The following is a 21,220-nucleotide window of genomic DNA, read 5'->3' on the forward strand; positions in this document are numbered from 1 at the left end:
CGTTGCTTTAAGCTCAAGTAATACCAAACTTCTCGCAATTCCCTGCTTTCCGTGGTGCTTCACATCTCACGCTCGTGCTATTCCCATTCCAGAGTGCTTTGCCCATCCTTCTTCAACAAACCACCCTCTACTCCAGGGGTTTCCAAGAGGGGTCAATGAGCTTGAAGTGAAGTTCAAAATCACATTATGCAGGTGTAATATATTTATTAAATAACACACTAAATAGTGGGTGGGGACTTAGTAGGAGGTCCATGATCTTCACCTGACTGGCAAAGGGTCCATGGAATAAAAATGGTTAAGAACCCCTGTTCTACTCATTCCACAGATGTCAGTTTAGGGGCCGCCTGCCCAGGAAGCTCACTTGAGCCCCAGCTTGAGCGCAGGAGCCCTCCTGCATGTTCCCAATCGCATCCAGCGGAAAAGGCGAATGGAATCTTGACATCCCCTTGGCTTCATCCATGGCACTCTTCATTAATGGGTCACGATGCTATTTCCAAGAACGTTCCAGGCCTCGGCAGGAAACGCCTGCCATGAGTACACAAAGCAGGGGATTAAATCTCATCATGACCGCCAGAGCTTAGCGCAACACCTAGTTCACAGTAGCACGGAAAACCCTGTTGCTTTGCCATGTCCCTGCCTGGTTCACATTCTATCACCTTCTTAGGACGGGGCTGGGAGAAAGTGGGGCCCAGGTGGTAAAGAGCAGAACAGGAAGGGAGGGCCATCTCCAGTCAAGAGTGTGAACTACTGAAAACTCACCTCCTGCCTCTGCCTGCCTCCAGGGAAGGTGTCAATCTGCACAGGTCTGGGTTCATACCAAGAGATGGGGTCTCCTGGAAGGAGGGAAGGGGAAGCCAGGATGGGGCAGGCGGTTGAGTTTTTCTGTTTCCTAAACCTTTCTAATAACTACCATTTACAGATCCCCCAGCCTCTTCCCAGCACTGCACAAAGTGTTTTGCACACATGCATCACTAGATATTTTTACCCCTATTTACCAGCGGGAAAACTGAGGCTCTGATGGAATCTCTTATCCAAGGTCAGCGCATCCCCTTGGAGCTGGGATTGAATTGTGGGTCATCTAGACTCCAAAGCCCCTCTTCTTCCCCATGGCACACCCTTCCTGTCCACATCACAATCGCTAGTCTTTGAAATAAGCGCTGGATGAGGGAGGGGGGGGAGGCGGAAGAATAATAGTGGCGAAGGCTGAGGGCTGGGCGGAATTTTAAAAACAGGCCCTAAAGTTTTCATAATTGCCTGGGTAGATAAGAAATAAAATTGCTTTAAATACTTACTGACAGACAGAAAACTAAATAGCAGCTGCTTGCCAGACATCTCCTTTCTCTTTTGCTCAACCTGATTTCACCTGCCCCCACTCTTGACTGGGTGACCCACTCAGAGTCACCTAGAAAGAGGGAGGGAGGTCAAGGGGCCCCCTCATCTCAGGATCCACCCCGGTGGAGGTGACCAGGAGTAGCGTTTTTTTTTTCCTGAGACAGAGGCTGTTTCCCTGCGTCCTATGTAAATGAGCTGTTTGTAAATGTGCATTCCTAATGGGAGCTAGCAGGACCGGCTGGGGATAGGCTTCGAGGGAGAAAGACAACAGATTCCCTTTCAGGCCTGGGGGGAGAGCGCTGGGGGCTCCCGAGGCTGGGAGAGAAGGGTCTGCGCAGGGTCAGGGAGGAGCGTTAAGGTACAGGCTGGATCCTGGCTAAGACCTGGAGCCTCAGGCACGGAGGTGGCAGGGAGCAGGGAGCCCGTGGTGACAGCTGGGAAGCTGGGGGAGGGGTGCGCCGTGCCAGGGTGAGGAGGAGGGGCCTGGGGCTCCGGGGCAGCTGGCGCGTCCCCTGGGTGCCTGGGAAAGGCCTTGGGGCAGCCTTGGAGCAGCAACACTGGACGTTGGCAGGGCAGCCTCTCCTGCAACAAGGGGCTGAGTGCTGACCGAGTGGTGAGAGTGCCCGGATGGCCCTGGGTGGGCCCCACACAGCCCGGGAAAGGCTTGGCATGGCACTGGGACCTATAGTGATGCTCAATAAATGACTTTAAATGCAAGTCAAAATAAAACCACTCCAGTTAGCTTAAGCAGAAAGGAAGGATTTATTACAAAGTCCTGAGGTGTCTCACAGTACCGAAGAGGGATGCAGCCAGCACAGGCCACTCTTCTCTCTGCAGGCCTCTTTTATCTCCTTTCTCTGCAGACCAGCTCCCTGTGCTGCTCTGACACATGGTGGAAGGTGTTTCTCCACCACCCCTGAATTCAAAGGCCCAAATTCCTGTCCTTCACAGAAACTCACCAACTCTCAAGTCCAGTTCCAAATTCCCCAGAGAGAATATCTGATTGGCCCAGCTTGAGTCAGATGTTATCCCTGGCCAGAGGAACACGGGTCAGATCTCATTCATTCGTTTACTTAATCATTCATTCATTCGACAAGATTTTATTGAGTACCTACTCTATGCCAAGCTCTGTTGTAGGTGCCAGGGTATCAGAAACAGTCCCTGCCCTCATGGAGCTTGCATTCTAGTTTGGGAGGGTTAGACAAAAAACAGCCAAGTAAATTTATAAGATGCCAGGACAATACAGCAGGGTAAAGGGGTAGGACGGAGAATAAACCAGTCTTTAAGGAGGGCAGAGTAGGCTTCATGGATAAAGTGACATTTGACAAGAGTCCTGAAGGAAGTTAAGGAGATGGGAGTCAGATATCCGAGGGAAGAGCACAGCAGCAGAGGCGAAAGCAGGTCCCAAGGCCGGGGTGGAAAGGCGAGGGTGGTGCTGAGGGAGCACAGCGAGCCGCAGGGAGAGTGGTAGGGTGAGGAGAGAGAAGTGACAGTGCCTCCTGGGTAGGAGCTTGTGAATCCCGGGAGAGGAGAAGCCGCGGGGTTTCTGAGCAGAGGGGTGACACGTCTGACTGTTTGCACTGAGCGGATACTCGTTCCCTGCCGCACGCCCTCTGCCAGCCTTCTGGCTACCATGGGTTAGCACTCGCCATGGGAGCTAGCTTGTAAGTTTTTGCCTCAGGCTCTGCTTGCTGGTATGGAGTTAAGACAGTTGGTCCTAGGCTTGGCCCTGGAACCAGACCCTCAAAATGGCATCTAGGAGTTGCATTGCCCACCCACCTGAAGACAGTAGGGACCCCACTGCTGGGGGTGAAGGGAGCAGCAGAACCTCTGGAATGCCTGTGGTTAATGAGAGGCTATGGGCATAGCAGGTGGCTGCGGTGCTTGATGTCTGGAGGAAATTATGAGGATAAGGATTGTGGGTAGGTTGGATGCTTTCTGCAGCATTGAAACCTTGCAAAAATAAAATGATGCACCCAGGGCAGCTAGTTGCCAATTGAAGGCATGCTTTGAAAGACAGACGGCCCCATGGCTTTCATTCTCCTGCTACCACAAGGCAGACAGTGCTCAAAATCAGACCCAGGATAAAGCATAATTCCACAGGTATGCCTGGTTAAAGTCTGTGACGGGAAGAATGGGACCCTGACAGCTGCATAGACAAGACTGAGAATCCTGAACCCCTAATACCCCTTAGTCCTTAATGCTAGAAGTAGCTGCTCCCTTTGCCATGTATAACTGGCCTCCCATTGCCTGGAGATGACACAATGGTCCAAAGCAGAGGGTGAGCTGAGCAGGCAAAATTACACTCAGGAAGTACAATGCTTGGGGAGCAGGTGTAGCTCAGTAGTTGAGTGCCTACTTCCCATGTAGGAGGTCCCAGGTTCAATCCCTTATACCTCCTATAGAAAAAAGAAAGTAGGTTGCTTGACATTGAGATTTTGGAGGGATGCAGTTATTGTTAACAATAAAGATTAACATATGATCTGAGGAGTGAACGGTAGAAATAAGGTAGAATGGAGGAGGTCAAAGAAGAGACAGGCAAGGCCTTTGGATGCATCAGGTTCAGGTGTATTGAAATCACCAAGAATTATGACAGGATAGTTTTGGAGAGGCAGTGAGAAGATTGAGAAATCTTCAGCGACTGGTAGAGAGGAGTGATTTGGGGTCAATACGTGACTACAATCAGGAGGAGTAGCATCAGAGTGGTTTGAGGGCATTGACCTCAAAGTAGCAGCTTTGGAAGAAGACAGGATGACCTAAAAGTGGCAGAAAGGAGCAAGGAGGCTACCAACCCACCTGCCAGGAAGGAGCAAGGGCAGCCGCCTCTCGAGGGGGCTGCAGGGGAAGCAGTGTCCTAGGAGGAGGGCAAGGTTCCCCTCAGAGTGGGAAGGCCAATGGGAACGTTCAGAAAAGAGGGTGAGAACATAGGAATATTGCTGGTGACTAACCATGGAGCAAACAATGGAATGTTTTCAGGATTTGGGAGAGGAGAGAGGCAGAGTCAGCCTGGGGATCAAAGTGGCATGTAGGTAGGTAGTGGGGGTAGGGGATGAGGGACAAGCTGCGAGTTGGGGGATGTTTGTGGTACTACCTAGAAGAGGATAAATGGCCTAATGAGATTAGTCTGGATAGTCCCCAAGGCCCATGGCAGCTGTGAGGATGAGTGTTGGGAAACAGAAAGGAAAGTCGTCTTCAGAAGTACGGAGCTCTAGGGTCCCCTCTTTACACTTGCAAAACACATGCAAAGCTGGCTGCTGGGGCGCAACCCCAAGGATCAGAGGGAGGAAGGGGCAGATCCCAGAGAAAGCAGAGGCCCTCATGAACTGGGTAGACACCCAAAAAGGTGTGGCCTGTCCTTGCTCCACCTCAACTAGGCCATCTGGGGCAAGACCCTGAGCCTCTCTGAGCCCGTTTCCTCAGCTATAAATTGGAGAGATAATACCTACCTCATGGAATTCTTAGGAGGAGTCTCTGAGATGAGGTATGAGGAGCTCTGTGCACAGAACCCAGCTCTTACCAAGCTCTTGGGAAGAGGGCTTTTTTTTTTTTTTTCGGGAAACAAAGAAATTGCCAAAATGGTTGTCGCTCCCTCTAACTAAAGTGATGGATATGAAGGAAAACACCTAGGGACCCACTGCAAAGTTTGTTTAAAGGGCTGTGCACAGGAACCATCCACTCTGATCGAGACCCTTGACCACAAATCTCAGAGGTTCTCTCCAATTTTGACCCCTTTTTCCTCAGCAATGTCTGATGGAGTTCTTTGGACTCCAAACATTTATTTTACAAATGGATAAGCTGAGAATGGATGAATCCCTCATTATGGAATGAACTACATATAGTTTTCCAGAATGCTAATTTCAGCCTAACCAGATAATGGCACACTCCAAATCCTATGTATTACATTGGTGCAAAAGTAACTGTAGTTTTGCACTATTGAAATTTGCCATTTGATATTGGCGCACATTCTTAAATAAATGTGGTTATGTTATACATCATTTTAATGTGCACTTCTTGCTTTAAGTTTTTCTGCTAATGACTTGTTACTTACTGTTTATTTTATACTTATTTTAGACTATGGAAATGATGTTAGACAAAAACCAAATTCTAGTGATTTTCTTATTTGAGTTCAAAATGGGTGGTAAAGCAGCGGAGACAACTCGCAACATCAACAACAGGTGTGGCTCATGTGATAGGGCTTCTGCCTTCCATATGGGAGGACCAGTGTTTGATCCCTGGGGCCTCTTGGTGAAAAGAAAAAAGAAAAAGAGAAAGCATACCTGCATGGCAAGCCAGTGCCCACACAGTGAGCCAAGTGCCCGCATGAGTGCCCGCATGGCGAGCCAAGTGTCCATGTGGTGAGCCAAGAGCCCATGCAGGTGCCTGCGCCATGAGCCAAGTGTCCATGCAAGTGCCCATGCAGAGAGCTGAGTGCCTGCATGAGTGCCCACGCAGCAAGCCAGGGCTGGTGCAGCCAGCTGAGTGCCCACGTGGCGAGCCAGTGCCCACGCAGGTGAGTCACGCAGCAAAATGATGACACAACAAAAGAAAGACAAAGGGGAGAGTCAAGGTGAAGCACAGCAGAAACCAGGAACTGAGGTGACACAAGTGACAGGGAATCTCTCTCACATCAGAGGTCCCCAGGATCAAATCCTGGTGAATCCTAGAGGAGAAAAATGAGAAGAGAAGGCAAAAAGAGATACAGGTACAGAAGATCACAAGCAAATGGACACAGACAACAAAAACAGTGGGGGGGGGGGGGAGGGAGGAAAAAAAATGATGAAAAAACAACACATTTGGGCCAGGAACTGCTAACAAACGTACAGTGCAGTGGTAGTTAAGGAGGAGAAGATGAGAGCCTTGAAGATGAGGAGAGTAGTGGCTGGCCATAGGAAGTTGACAACGACTAATTGAGAGCAATCATCAAAGCTGATCCTCTTAAACCACACAAGAAATTGCCAAAGAACTCAACATTGACCATTCCATGACCACTTGGCATTTGAAGCAAATTGGAAAGGTGAAAAAGCTCCAAAAGTGGGTGCTTCATGAGCTGACCAAAAATCCAAAAAATCATCATTTTGAAGTGTCATCTTCTCTCTTTTATTTTTAAAGATTTATTTTTATTTATTCTCCTCCCAATCCCCCCCCCCCCCCATTGTCTGCTCTCTGTGTCTATTCGCTGCGTGTTCTTTCGTGTCTGCTTGTATTCTCATTAGGTGGCTCAGGAACCGATCCTGGAACCTTCTAGAGAGGGAGAGAGGCAATTGTGCCACCTCAGCTCCCTGTTCTGCTACATCTTCTTATTTTCTCTCCTCTGTGTCTCTTGTTGTGTCATTTTGCTGTGCCAGCTCTCTGCGTTGGCTGGCATTCCCACATGGGCCGGCACTCCTCGTGGGCCAGCTCACCACATAGGCCAGCCTGCCCTCACCAGGAGGCCCTGGGCATCAAACCCAGGATCTCCTATATGGTAGATGGGAGCCCAATTGGTTGAGCCACATCCGCTTCCCTCATCTTCTCTTATTCTATGCAACAATGAGCCATTTTTAGATCAGATTGTGACATGTGATGAAAAGTGGATTTTATATGACAACTGGCAATGACCAGTTCAGTGATTGGACTGAGAAGAAGCTCCAAAGCACTTCCCAAAGCCAAACTTGAACCAAAAAAAGGTCATGATCACTATTCTGTGGTCTGCTGCCAGTCCAAGCCACTACAGCTTTCTGAATCCTGTATAAACCATTACATCTGAGAATTATGCTCAGCAAATCAATGAGATGCACTGACAACTGCAGCAGCTGCAGCCAGCATTGGTCAATAGATAGGGTCCAATTCTTTTCCATGACAATGCCCAACTGCATGTCACAAAAGCAATGCTTCAAAAGTTGAACAAATTGGGCTACGAAGTTTTGCCTCATCTACCATATTTACCTGACCTCTTGCTAACTGACTACCACTTCTTCAAGTGTCTCAACAACTTTTTGCAGGGAAAGCGCTTCCACAACCAGCAGGATGCAGAAAATGCTTTCCAAGAGTTCTTCGAATCCTGAAGCATGGATTTTTACACTACAGAAATAATAAACTTGGGAAACGGACTTTGGCCCAGTGGTTAGGGCGTCCGTCTACCATATGGGAGGTCCGCGGTTCAAACCCCGGGCCTCCTTGACCCGTGTGGAGCTGGCCATGTGCAGTGCTGATGCGCGCAAGGAGTGCAGTGCCACGCAAGGGTGTCCCCCGCGTGGGGGAGCCCCCACGCGCAAGGAGTGCGCCCGTGAGGAGAGCCGCCCAGCGTGAAAAGAAAGTGCAGCCTGCCCAGGAATGGCACCGCCCACCCTTCCTGTGCCGCTGACGACAACAGAAGCGGACAAAGAAACAAGATGCAGCAAATAGACACCAAGAACAGACAACCAGGGGAGGGGGGGAATTAAATAAATAAATAAATCTTTAAAAAAAAAAAAAAAAAAAAGAAATAATAAACTTATTTCTTATTGGCAAATATGTGTTGATTGTAGTGGTTCCTATTTTGATTAATGAAGATGTGTTTGAACTTAGTTATAATGATTTAAAATTCACAGTCCGAAACCACAATTCCTTTTGCACCATCCTAATAGAATGGATCTGAAGTCTTTGACTGGCCTCATCACTGAGATCTTAGTGAACCTCTCAGATACAAGCAACTGAGGTCACCGTTTCTGGTGAGACTGTCTGGACTTGCTTAAGTTTCTACATCATATGAGGATACTCCTTTGTATCCAAAGCAGATTCATTACTGGCCAGTAACTTCCTTACATCAAGGTATGCGCATTCATTCAGTAGTTTTTGAGTTCCTACAATGTGCCTGTCACTTGTTTCAGACACAGAAAACACTTGAGGCACTTCAGGGAGGAGAGGATCAAACAGGAAGTTTGATGCTTAAGAACCTTTGGGAAGGCTGGAAGGATGGACATAAGTCAGAGAAATCTTTTGCTATATCGTAAGTTATTTGCTAGCTTTTAAAGAGTCAGGATGTTGCAGGAAATGAGGAAATTGCCAAAATGATTGTAGCTACCTCTGGGACTAAGGTGGATGATTTGGAGGAAAGCACCCAAAGGCCACTGTAAACCTTCTCACATTTACCAAAACGCTTGCATCCTCCCATTGCTGCTGGAGGGACAATAACATGGGTTCTGTATCTCTACTGTCTTCTAAATCATATGCAAGTGCCATTGGCAGAATCAACCCTGGAATCCTGGTAGTGGGATTCTGGACAATGTAGTTCCCAAGCTTCTAACCCTTGTGCTACAAGGTTGTGCATAGAAGAGGGGCAATGGTCCTGAATTGCCAACTGGCCATCCAGAATAGCTCTATTCTAGGTCTGGAAATAGAGAAGAAAACAAAACCAAGATCCTGCCTTCTAGAAGTTTATATTCTAGTGGGAAGAAGATGACATTAAGGAGTGTTACAAAGGCAGATAAAGCTGGGTAAAGGGAAAGAGAAGGCTGGAGGTATTATTTTAATTAGAGTGGACAGAAAGTTGATATTTAAGCAGAGACCTGAGTAAAGTGAAGAAACCAAGTGTCTATCCTGAGGTCATAATGTCCCAGGCAGAGGGAGCGAGTGCAAGAGTGCTGAGGCAGGGTGGTGTTTGACCTGCTCAGGAACCAAAAGACCAGTTTGAGAAGAGCAGAGCAAGGGAGGGGCAGAGGGTGAGGAGGGCTGGAGCATAGGCTATGGTAAGCACTTTTCTCAAAGCACAACGAGATGACATTTGAGGGTTGTGAGGAAAGGAGTGATGCGACCGACTTAATGTTTGAAGAAAATCACTGTGGCTGCAGTGTGAGAGTGGGGAGGAGGAAATGAGGAAAAAATGGAGACAGGGAGCCCATGAGACAGCAGCTGCAATGGTCCAGGTGAGAAATGGCAGTGGCTTACACCAGGGTGGTGGGAGAAGGGATGGTGAGTGGCAGGTGGTGCCATTTACTGAGTCGGGGCACTCTGGGGAATAGACAATGGGGGGATAGGTGGAAACCAGAAGTTAAACTTCTAACAATTCAGTTTGAAATCCCACTTACTTATCCAAGTAGACATGTGAGGTAGAAAAATGGATGTGTATGTATGGAATTCAGGGGTGAACTCGAAACCAAATACAGACATTTGGGAATCATCAGCCAACAGATGATATTTAAAGCCAGACACAGGTTGAAGTCTCCCATAGAGTAAGTGTTGATAGAAGAGAGATGAGGTTGAGGACTGAACCCCAAAATTGCGATCAGCAGTAGAATGTTTTCAGTCTCTAACTATAATTGCTCCAAATTCATACTTAAATCCAGAGCCCCATCAGCTATTCCTTATGTCAATTCATAGACCTGTGAACATTGAACAAGCCCTAGGATTCCTTCTCCTCTGAGAGTAGATCTTCGCCAGTGAGCTACTCTCCTGCTCTCAGATCCATCCTTACCCTTCTCTTCTCTGCTCAGTATCTCAAGAAACTATTTGTTAGGCTCCCTTGCTCTCTAGCTTTCTAGTATGTTCAGTCAGTGAAAGCCACTTGTAGAACATTGAAGGGTGGGAGTTGGGGAGAAGCCAGGCTATTTCTCAAAGAGGATATTTCTCCCCCTCATTCATTCTGGCAGTGGTTGTACTCCCCCAGAATTCCAGCTTCTGCCAGGCAGTCCCCAGCTGGAAGCTCTCCCCTGAGGCTCCCACCCGAGTTTCTGAGGCCCCCATTTCTGGCCTTTGGCTACACCCCTCCTCCCACTGTCCCTACAGCCCTGAAACTAGTTGCAGCTTCCAGCTGTTGCTAATTTCTAGGAGCTGCCTCACTGTCCCCTGTTTGGCTTCTCAGCTCTCCCATCACCAATTCCCTGTATTCAATTCCCTCTGTGTAAAAGACCTGGACTGATTTCTTTCTTCCTGGTCGGGACCTTTGGAAAAAACGTTGGCAGCAGACCTCTCTAACACACAAACGTATTCTCCTTTCTCTGCCTTTGCTCTCTGGAACAGAAAAAAAAAAAAAGATGATTATTAAATCAGCAAGACCTTATCCACACCCAGCCTGTGTTATAGGGATTAGACATGTCCAAGTTCTAATCCCTGGTCTTGTGGATGAGAACCCATAGGATAGGCTATTTGGCAATGTTATTAGTTAAGGTGATGCCAAACAGTTTCATTTATACCATGGATCCCTTTCATAGTCTAGTGAAACCTCTGGACCCTTACCAGAACTATGTTTTAAAATGCAGAAAATAAAATCCAAAAAATCCATGGAGAATAAAAATTCAAAGCCAATTGCTTTGAAATATAGACATCAAATATGAAAAATGAATTTCTCATTCTGAATTCTGAAGGCTGACCAGAGACCCAGCATCCATGCCCAGAGAGAGAGAGAGAAAGAGAAAAAAGGAATGAGGGAGGGAGCATGCAGAAGGGAAAAGCCAGTACAAAGGGACGACAGCCTGACTGTGACGTCGTGGTCAATAGGAGGAGCTATGTGAGGAATGTCAAGGGCAGAGGCCGGCCAACTCCAAAAGCAGCTCTCAGGGGCTCAGAGAGGTACATATATAGACACCTGGGAAGGGCCCATGGAGAAACAGAGACTGCTGATAAGGTCAAATGTTAGAATTACAAATATGCTTTCCCCTTCTTGAACGCTTCTCCAATAATCTTTAATGCCCATGCCACCCCTTGCACAATAAAGTCCTTAGAGTTACTCCGGAGGGAATAGCTGAAGGCTCATTTTGCCAAGGTGGGTTCTACCATTGGGTGGGGTGGACCCATATCCTGGGGAAGACTAATGCCGTTGAATAGAGAGAACTGTATCTCTCGTGAGAAAGGACGGCTCCCAGGGTACTAGATTGGCAGGCGTTGTGGGCCCTAAGGGGAGGGGAAAATGGATGTGGAATGGATGGAACAAAGGTAAATAAGGGGGCAAAAGAGGAGTTATGTGAGAGTACACAAGGATGAATATAAAACAGCTAATATTACACCAAAAACATATAGGGGACGACAGACTAATAATGAAAACCATAAGACAAAACATAGGATAACTAAAAAATTTAGAAAACTGTACAGCCTAAAATATGGACCACATAGTAAACACAAATGTCACCTTGTTTGAAAACTATAGTGTTGGAATCTGTACATCAGTTTCAGGAAATATGATATGAATAAGTTAAAAGATTATTGCTGTGCAAGGGAAAAGGTTTTATGGTGGATCTGGGGAAATACTGTATATTGTATATATGAATTTTGGTGATCTAAGACTCTTCTGAAGCTGACATTATGTTGGGATTCACTTTACGGGAAGTTTTGGATCACAGAGTGGTTCAACAATGGCAGCAGAGGAATACTGATATGGGATGTTATTGACAGGATATATATGGTTGACAGGGAGTTATACAGGGCATATGCCCAGGGTATATGGTAATGTCTATATATACTCATAGTGGAAACAAAAACAACAGCTGGGGGGGTACTGGGCTCCTGGCCGGGGGGTCACTGTTGTGGGCCCTGGGAGAGCAGCGGCAATCCTCCAGGTGCAACGGCAAGAACCAGGAAGGAAGGAGGGCCCAACAGTGGGCTCGTGATACTAATGGTTACACTTTTGAGCCTATACACCTGCAATAAGAACAAGGCCTAGAGTAGCATTGTGCCTGGGGGTTTCCTCCTGACAGCCTGCATGTTACTCAAATGTGGCCACTCTCACAGCCAAACTCAGCGTGTAGATGCGATGCATTCCCCCCAGCGTGGGACATGACACCCGGGGATGAGCCTCCCTGGCACCGAGGGATCACTACCACATACCAGCTGAAGAAGCAACTAGAAAATGACCTTGAATTAAAGATTCAATGCGGAACAGCAGAATATACCTGTCTACATATAATGACATGACTTCGGGAAGCTGTTTGACCTAATGTAAGGGGGAAATGGAAAGGAGAAATGAGATTATAAGGCTGTGAGTCTCTAAAAAAGAGTCTGGAGGTTGTCAGAAGGAATACCCCTATGTACAACTGAACAGAGTCTAAGAGACAGATAAGGTAGATACAACCCCAGGTATTGGTTCTTTTGAGGGATAAAGAGACCCACGGGTTCTATGGTCATGGCAGAAGGGGTTCACTGCCATGACAGATAGCCCTTCTTTGGAGCTGGTGTTTCTGCGTGATGGAATTGGACTTAGAGGGGATCTCTTTTCACAAGACTTGCATGCTACTTTATTGGAATTGTAGTCGGTGCTGGGTTTAAGATATATGTAGGGGATTTGAATCTCTGGACTGATAATATGACACTCAGGCCCAGAGCCTCAACAGACTTCAGCTCCTACACTTTGATTTATTGGACTTACTCCACTCAGCTAACATGGAGTTGAAGAAGGTCAACCACCACAACATGGAGCCTAGAGTGTCTACAACTGGAAGCGGGAGGAGTGCATCCAGTACCCATATGGAATCTAAGCCCTCACTTGACATAGATGTGCAATGGACACAACCAATCCAATGTCCACAGAGAAAATGTGGAATGGGTGTGGGAACGGTAGCCATGGTGGCTGCTGGGTGTGGGGAACGGGAGGAAGAGATGAGATGTGGAGGCGTTTTCGGGACATGGAGTTGTCCTGGATAGTGCTTCACGGACAATTACGGGACACTGTAGATCCCCCCAGGGCCCACTGGATGGAACGTGAGAGAGTCTGGGCTATGATGTGGACCATTGACTATGGGGTGTAGTGATGCTCAGAGATGAACTTACCAGGTGCAATGGATGTGTCATGATGATGGGAGAGAGTGTTGCTGTGGGGGGAGTGGGGGGCTGGGGCGGTGGGGTCGAATGGGACCTCATATTTTTCATAATGTAATTTTAAAAAATAAATAAATAAATAATTAAAAAATTAAAAAAAATAAAATAAAGTCCTTAGAGTTGACATTCAAAGCCCTTTTAGATCTAGTCCTTGCCTACCTCTCCAGCTCCACCTCTCAATTTTCCCCAGCACATGCTCCCCACTTCTGTAAATGGAAATTGCTAAGACATTCCAACACCCGCCCACTCCCAGTCCTAGGACCAGTGCCTATGGGCCATTCTCTCTTCCTGAGAACCCTCTTCCCTTCCCAGGCCACATCCTTCATGGCCCATTCAGGTGGCCTCTTTTCCTGAGACTTCTCCAGCAGGCCCTGAAATGCCAGCACATGGCTGGGCCTGTGAGTCTAGGCATTCCCCCATCCAAGGGCCTTCCTGGCCATCCATTCACTTACTCATATTTAACAAATATTTATGTGTGCAGACTCTGTGCCAGCCGCTGTTCTAGAGAGCACAGCAGTGACTAAAACAGATAAGGTCTTGCTGTTATTGGAACTTACATTCCCATGAGGGGGGAAAGATAAACAAATAAATAAGCCAAATAAATCAGTAAATTATGTGTAAGTCAGACAGTTATTAAGTGCCATGGAGACAAGGAAAACAAGGACAGGGAAGAGAGAGTCCCAGGGGTGCTTTCTTCAGTAGGGTGGTTAGAGAAAGCCTCACTGAGTAGGTAACATTATCTGAGCAAAGTCATAAAGTCCTAAAGGAGGTGAGGGAGGCAGCCAGCCATTCAGCTACCTGAGGGAGGAACAGTTCAGACATGTACTTGTTTCTATTGCTACTGTGAAAAAATGAGCACAAATGCAATGGCTTAAAACAACAGAATTTATTCTTAGAGCCTGAAGGCCAGAGACCTGAAATTAGTCCTGCAGGGCCATAATCGGGGCAACAGCAGGCTGGCTCCTTCCAGAAGCTCCAAGGACAGAATTCATTCTGTTACTCTCTGGCTTCCAGTGGCGACTGGCCTCCCTTGGCCCTCCTTGACTCGTGGCTGTGTCGCTCCGACCTCTGCTTCCGTTATCATGTTGCCTCCTTCTCTTCTGTAATCAATTCTCTATCTGTGGGAAGCAGACTTGGCCCAGTGGATAGGGCGTCCATCTACCACATGGGAGGTCCGCGGTTCAAACCCCGGGCCTCCTTGACCCGTGTGGAGCTGGCCCATGCACAGTGCTGATGCGTTCAAGGAGAGCCGAGCCACGCATGGGTGTCCCCTGTATAGGGGAGCTCCACGCGCAAGGAGTGCACCCCATAAGGAGAACCGCCCAGCGTGAAAGAAAGTGCCGCCTGCCCAGGAATGACGCCGCACACATGGAGAGCTGACACAACAAGATCATGCAACAAAAAGAGACACAGATTCCCATGCTGCTGACAACAACTGAAGCGGACAAAGAACACACAGCAAATGGACACAGAGAACAGAGAACAGACAACTGGGGGGGGGGGCAGAGAAATAAAATAAATCTTTAAAAAAAAAAATCTCTATCTGCCTCCTTCTTATAAGGACACTTGTGATTATGTTGAGCCTACCTAGATAATCCAAAATAATCTCCTCATCTCAAAACCCTTAATTTAATCACATCTGCGAAGTCCCTTTTGCCACATATCAGTCACTGGTTCTAGGGATTAGGAAGTGGCTACTGGGGGAGGGGATGGGGGCCTTCTTCAGCCCACCCCAAAGAGCAAGTGCAGAGGCCCCGAGGCAGGAGCGTGCCTGTGGTATCTGAAGAAGAGCCAGGGCTTGAGTGTTGGTAGAGTAGAGAGTGCCAGGGGACTTGCAGCAGGAGATGAGGTCAGAGGTGTGGCAGAGGTCAGAGTGGGCAGAGCCTTTGCACTGGTCAGGGTCAGCACTAGCTGCTGCGTTACTCAGTCCCCCCAAGTCTCAGAGGCTTAACAGAGGAACGGTGAATCTCTTTCTCACATCCTGGCCTGACACAGGCCCGACTCCACCTTTCTGGTGCCTCTGGAATCTCCCTAGGCCTCAGAGAGGTCCTTGGGATCCTCGGCATCCAGCTGGCAATGGAAGGCAGGTAGCAGCAGGGATCTAGAGAGATTTTAGGCCCCAGGCCTGGCGGGGCAGAGCTCACCTCTGCCCTGTTTCCATTGGACAGAGCTAGTCACATGGTCCCACTTGGCTAGATGAAAGGACGAAGGGCAAGGGTGATGAGAAACATGGTCTTCCCTTGTGCCCAAGAGGAAAACAAAGCAATCTAACACACAGCCTTTCCCATGCCACGGCCCTGTAGGACTTTTCAAGAATTTTGACTTTTACTCAGGGCGAGAGGGGAACCCTTGGAAAATGTTGAGCGGAAAAGTGACATGATTTGATTTAAAGTTTTAAAGAACACATCCTTATGGAAATGTTCCATATCTTGGTTGTGGTGGGTAGTGAACTTGACTGTTTACATTTATCAAAACCCATAGAATTGAACGCTTGAAGCTGGTGAATTTCATTGAATGTAAATTATACGGCAATACAGCTGGTTTTTTAAGGAAAAAAGTTTACACGGACTGCTACTTTGAGAATAAATTATGGCTGGGGTGAGGAGTTGGGTACAAAAATAAAAGCAGAGACTATTTGGAAGGCTACTGCAATAGTGATGGTGTGGGGGATGGGCGGAGAGCAGCCGTGGAAGTTGCAAGAAGTGGTTGGATTCAGGGTTTGCAGATAAAAGCACTTAGGATTTGGTAACATACACATGCAGCGAAGCAGGTTAAGTCATGAGCTCTAGACTCAGGCTGCTGGGGGCTACAACATGGCTCTACCACTTCAACATGATCTTGGACAAGTAGGTTTAATATCCAGGAGCCTTAGTTTCCTTCTCTGTAAAACAGGAATAATAATAATAGAAATGATTTCATAAGGTGTTGAGAGTTTAAAATGAGAAGATATAGGGAAAATGCTGAGCACAGGGCCTGGCATAAAGTAAGCACTTGATAGATTTCAACAGAGAAAATAGCTGCCTCTGGATTGAGAGCGTCCGACCAGCCAGATGATAGCTAAATCTTCACAGTCTTTATCTCACGTGTGATGGCCAAAGAGCAGTCTTGTGTTTTCTGACCCTGGGCTGGAGTGGTCAGAGCAGGTGGCTTCAATGACCAGGGCCTGGGCTCAGACCCCAGGAGGGCCCAGTCATAAGAGCACTGCTAGGCTGGTGAGAGCAGACCTGCTGCCGAGGACAAAATTCAGGCCAGTTACCCAGCAAGGAGGGCTACGACTGCTTAAAGGTTAAAAAAAAAAAAAAAGCTATAGGAGGACTTGGGACCTTGTCACACACACCACTCACACAGAGCCATCCCTTTGGTGTTTCTCAGCAATCCCTAGGTTTTCCAGAAACTGCTCAGGGAGAGGTGGGAGCTTGCACTCGCTAAGAACCTGCTATGTTCGGGCATATACATCACATCCCAACTTGCCAGGAGAATGCCATGTGGTAAACAGCATGACTCCCATTGTCTGGCAAAGAAGGCAAAGTCCAGAGAGGTTAGGTGATGTGCCCAACATCACACAGGTGGTAGTTGTAAGGATGGGATTTGCTGTTTTAGGAAGAGCAGTTGCTTACCCACTACCACACAGAAAGTGGCAGTTCAGTGTAGTGGTTGAGAGCATGGACCCCAAAACCACACTGCCTGGGTTTGCAGCCCAGTTCCATATCTTACTAGCTGTGTGAACCTGTGCAAGCTATTTAAACTCTCTGCGCCCCAGTTGCTTCATGTGTAAAACAGGAACAAAAATAATAGTGCCTTTTTCATAAGACTATTGTGAAGATTAAAGGAATTCATAGATATAAAGAGCTTAGAAAGGGATCTGGTATATAGGAAGAATTACATCAGAGTTAACACATTACTATTGATTATGGTGGGCCCCGATGCCACCACTCGACCCATCAGAGTCACTAAAGGGGCAAGAAGAGAATCATAAAATTTTGAACTGGAAAAGCCTAGAGCACGAGTGAGCAAACTAGGACCCAAGTCCCAAATCTGATCCACCATCTATGTTTATAAATAAAGTTTTTATTGGAACACGGTCACATTTTATTTGTTTATGCACAGTCTACTGCTGCTTTCATTCTACAACAGTAGAGCTGAGTAGTAGTGACAGACCCTATGGCCTGCAAAGTCTAAAATATTTACCTTTTCTAGCTCTTTGTAGAAAAAGTTTGCCAACACACCTAGAAGATAGCTGGTTCAAATCCTCATCATCTGCATCATCTCCACAACTCATCTTGATTGACCACCTCCTGGAATGGAGTATTCTCCACTTCCCAAGGCAGCCCAGCCATTTTTTCAGATAACTCCCTGAAACCTTGTAACTTTTATAAGGTTCTCCCTTAAATTGACGTGATCAACCTGGGCTAGCTCAGACACGCTGTAACAGGCATTAGAGCTGGGATTTCAGTTTAGTTCTCTTCCTCAAGTTTTGTCTCCCCAGTTAGATTAGAGATCCTCACAGTCACACAGTTGAGACTGAAAAACCAGTTCTGAGTCACCATGAAAAAGTTAAACTACATTCACCATATTCTATTTCCCAAGACAGAGAAGTATGGAACGTACTTGAGAAAAACTTTTACTCTCCAAAACAATTTTACATTTACAGTTCCAATGCTCGTTGGAATAAAATTTTTGCTGTTCATAAAGCTAATCTCTCAAGTATGACTCTTTTTAAAAATAATAATAAAACACTAATTTGTAAAAGAGTAATTGGAAAAGGCAAATACATGAAGTAGAAGGTAGGACTGAGAGGTCAGACAGGCCTGACTTTCAATCGTGGTTCCACCACTTAACCATGGGACTGCTGGTAGTTATTCTCACAAAGTCTCAGTTTTCTCATCTGTGATTGGGGACCACAGTAGCCCCAATCTCATCAGACCATTGTGAGGCTGCAATACTACAATGCAGGCAAAGTATTTAGCACAGTCCTGGCACTATGCAACTGCTCGACAAATATTTGCTAATATTATAACTGAGAATGTGCTATATGGCTTTCTCTGAGCTCTCCTTTTCTCTTCCTTGCCTTCTCCCAAGTTGGCATAAAAATTATTTTCCTGTTTCCTCGTCTCCAATTAGATATTGATTAGAGTATCTGATTGAGAATGAGCACTTAATAAAAGTAAATAAGTTCTGACATTTTATTTTTACTCTTGAGTAAAAATGCTCACCATCTCCTGAAAATGAGCACCCCCCCCTCACATTTTATTTAACAGCAGAAAAGATTTGTACATTTGGCCCTGCAGGAGCTGAGGAATCTATTTTCATTATAACAAACATTGATTTTGCATTAAAAAGTCTCATTATTTGAGATAATGACTGCTGGGCTCCTTAGTTATTCTTTTGGTTCCTAAATCATTAAAACTCTAACATTTAAAGAGCGAGTGGGACTGCGGTGCTCGGAAATTAGCGCCAATGAGTGGTTCCCTACGTGCCCTAATCACGGACAGGATCCAAGACCAGCGGAACGGAAAAGACACCGTGCAGCCCACATCCTACTCCACAGTTTCAGAATTCCAAATTCCAAATCGGACTTAGTTCTTTTACTACCAGTAAAATGAAAAGAGACACCCAAAACTCCGGTCTCCCTGTTCATGTTCAATGAGCTCTTTGAACAAATCTGACTTTTAAAGGAGCTGCAGAGAAAGGAAGAAGCAGTGCCTGTCCCCAGGACTGGGAGTCGGACGTCAAATTGGGGGGCCCGAGTGCTGGAGCAGGTGCCTGGCAGGCCTCGCTTCAGCCATCAGCAGGCTAGATTATTGATCCCAGGAATATTCCCCAGTGGAGTTTTCCACGGTTATACTCTCTGATCCTGGGCATTTGTGCTGCCTGAGACCCAGCTGGACACCTCATTGGCAAGTCACGTGTGACACAACTGAGTTTTGCAGAATTTCAACCATATTCACCGATTTGGATAATGTATTCTTTCAGAAGCCAGGGCTGAGCTTTAAACAAAGCGTAATCCTACCTGCATATCAATTTCCCCAGGACTGTAGGAGGAAAAGGGTAAAAAAAAAAAAACAACCCAGAACCATGAAGCTCTTGGCAACAGCATTTCCATCTGGGGCTTGGCAATGGGGACATGGGAGAGAGATATTCAAAGTCTCCAGGTTCATTAACAGGAGCGCAAGGAAGGAAGGGGGAGAAAGGTGGGGAGAAAATCATAAAATATGAAAGGACTTCCCTGGAAATTGGCATCAAGGTGATTTATTCAATCCAGGCCTAGGCTCAAATATTTGAAAATAATTGAACAGTTGATACCCACTGTTACTTGTAGGTGACTGCACCGTGGGCTGGACGTGGAAAGGAGGGAGGTGCTGTGAGGGATTTAAAATGTCCCAGATCCCTGCCCAGCTGAGCCTTCTGGAAGAAGAAAAGAGCTGCCTCGGAACTCGGCCGCAGCCAGCAGCCACTTCCCGTGGGATGCTCCTTCTCGTTTCTGTCCACCCAGATGCGGATTTTTGTAGCATATCACCACTCTATGTAAACAATTTTGTGCCTTACCATTTATAGTTTCTATCTGGCATTGTATTGCAAACCTCTTCTCTTTGTAAAAAATTAATTTTTTAAAAATAAATGACATAAGCAATACATGCTCATGGTAAGAAAGTCAAACAATACAGAACATCAAACCAAAAATGAGCATTTCCCCACGCATAGAAACCCATCCCATGTCCTATAAGATTGTCACTATTGACAGTTTAAGCCTTGCCCTTCCAGACATTTTTCTATGTTTATATCTACAAACACACACACACAAATACTTGAAGAATACCTTTTTTTACCAAAGATAAATCTTGTTATGCTACTTTTTAAAAATAAATTTAATAGTGTTGTCAACATATTTCCATGTCAGTACATGTAGATCCACTTTTTTCCTTTAATCAGCTATTCACATTCCATCACCTATTTTACTGATCCCTCTATTGCCAGGCAATAAGGGTGGCTCCAATGTTTATTACAAATAGTACCAGGATGCCACTGTACATATATATACGCACCTCTGAGCAAATGTTTCTGTAGAAGTGAGGGTGCAGGATCTTAGCATATAAGCCATAAGCATTTTCCATATTGTTTCAGGCATCCCAATGATCATGTTCCATATCTGTAGAACCACCTTTTGAATCCATCTTAGCTACCCCACATAGCAGAAAGAAAAATAAATCTATTTAAAGCTCCCTTGCCTGTAACTGCCTTCATACTGAAAATGGAAACTTACGTGATTAGCTTCTTAGGGTGTGAAATGTGGAGACCTCACCCCAGGGCAGTGTCTGGAAAGAGATAGTAAAGCCAAGAGAGCATCGACGTGCTTGGCAAAATAAAACAAGTGGAATTGGGAGTTTTCCAAAGGATCTGGGAGAGATGGGAATGTATGGGGGTAGTTATTAGAAGAGCAGAATGCCAGCAATATGGCAGAAGACTTAGGGTCCTGTGAAGGAATTCCAACAGACCAACCTCATCAAGCTCATGGTGTTTTAGGACCCAGATGTCTGATCTTCACCTTCGCCTTCCAAGTATAGTGTATACTGTGCTATAGCCAGTGATGTTCTGGTAGATAAACAATCAACTGTTGGGGGAGGAGGAGAGAAAGGCACAGAGGGAGTAGAAAGTCACCATTTGTAGCATTTGCTGATTTCCATGGTGTAAAGACTCGTCTTGGTGCAAACTAGGTCCAGGGCATCACTGAACTCCCCCAAGATTGCCCCTTAAACTATGGGTAAAAGCGGGATCCACCCAACAGCCTGGGCCAGGGAAACCGCACATGCAGAGGAAATCAAGGCCAGCTTCAGGTGAAGCGATTAGCACATGAGGATGGATGCTGCAAGATCCAGAAGTGGGAAGCTGGCTGTGATGTAGACTGGCAGCAGGGGTCGGGGTGGGGGGTGCGGATGATAAACCTGGAATTCATAGGAACACTTGGGGCAGGGGTGTCTTCCATTATGGGGAAAAGGCTTGAGCCATCTATTTTCAGATGTCGAAGGATGGCCCTAGAAGGCTGGAGGACTTGGGGACCCCTGGTGCCTCACTTTGGGTTATCCCTTGCTGTTGTACACTTAGGCCACTCCCGTTGGTTGCTATTGCA

General features: G+C 46.6%; 1 long non-coding RNA gene across 1 annotated transcript in view; it reads right to left on the minus strand.

Annotated features, from left to right (window-relative positions):
- Positions 1–200: 200 nt before the first annotated feature.
- Positions 201–21,220, minus strand: part of LOC131279914 (uncharacterized) — a 28,806-nt gene continuing 7,786 nt past the window's right edge. Inside the window, exons 2-3 of the long non-coding RNA XR_011649567.1 lie at positions 10,199–10,299; positions 201–525 (exon numbers count right to left, since the gene is read on the minus strand). This is a non-coding gene — a long non-coding RNA (uncharacterized lncRNA). The remainder of the gene's footprint in view (positions 526–10,198; positions 10,300–21,220) is intronic.

This window comes from Dasypus novemcinctus, chromosome 9, assembly GCF_030445035.2.
Source record: "Dasypus novemcinctus isolate mDasNov1 chromosome 9, mDasNov1.1.hap2, whole genome shotgun sequence".
Lineage (NCBI taxonomy): Eukaryota > Metazoa > Chordata > Mammalia > Cingulata > Dasypodidae > Dasypus > Dasypus novemcinctus.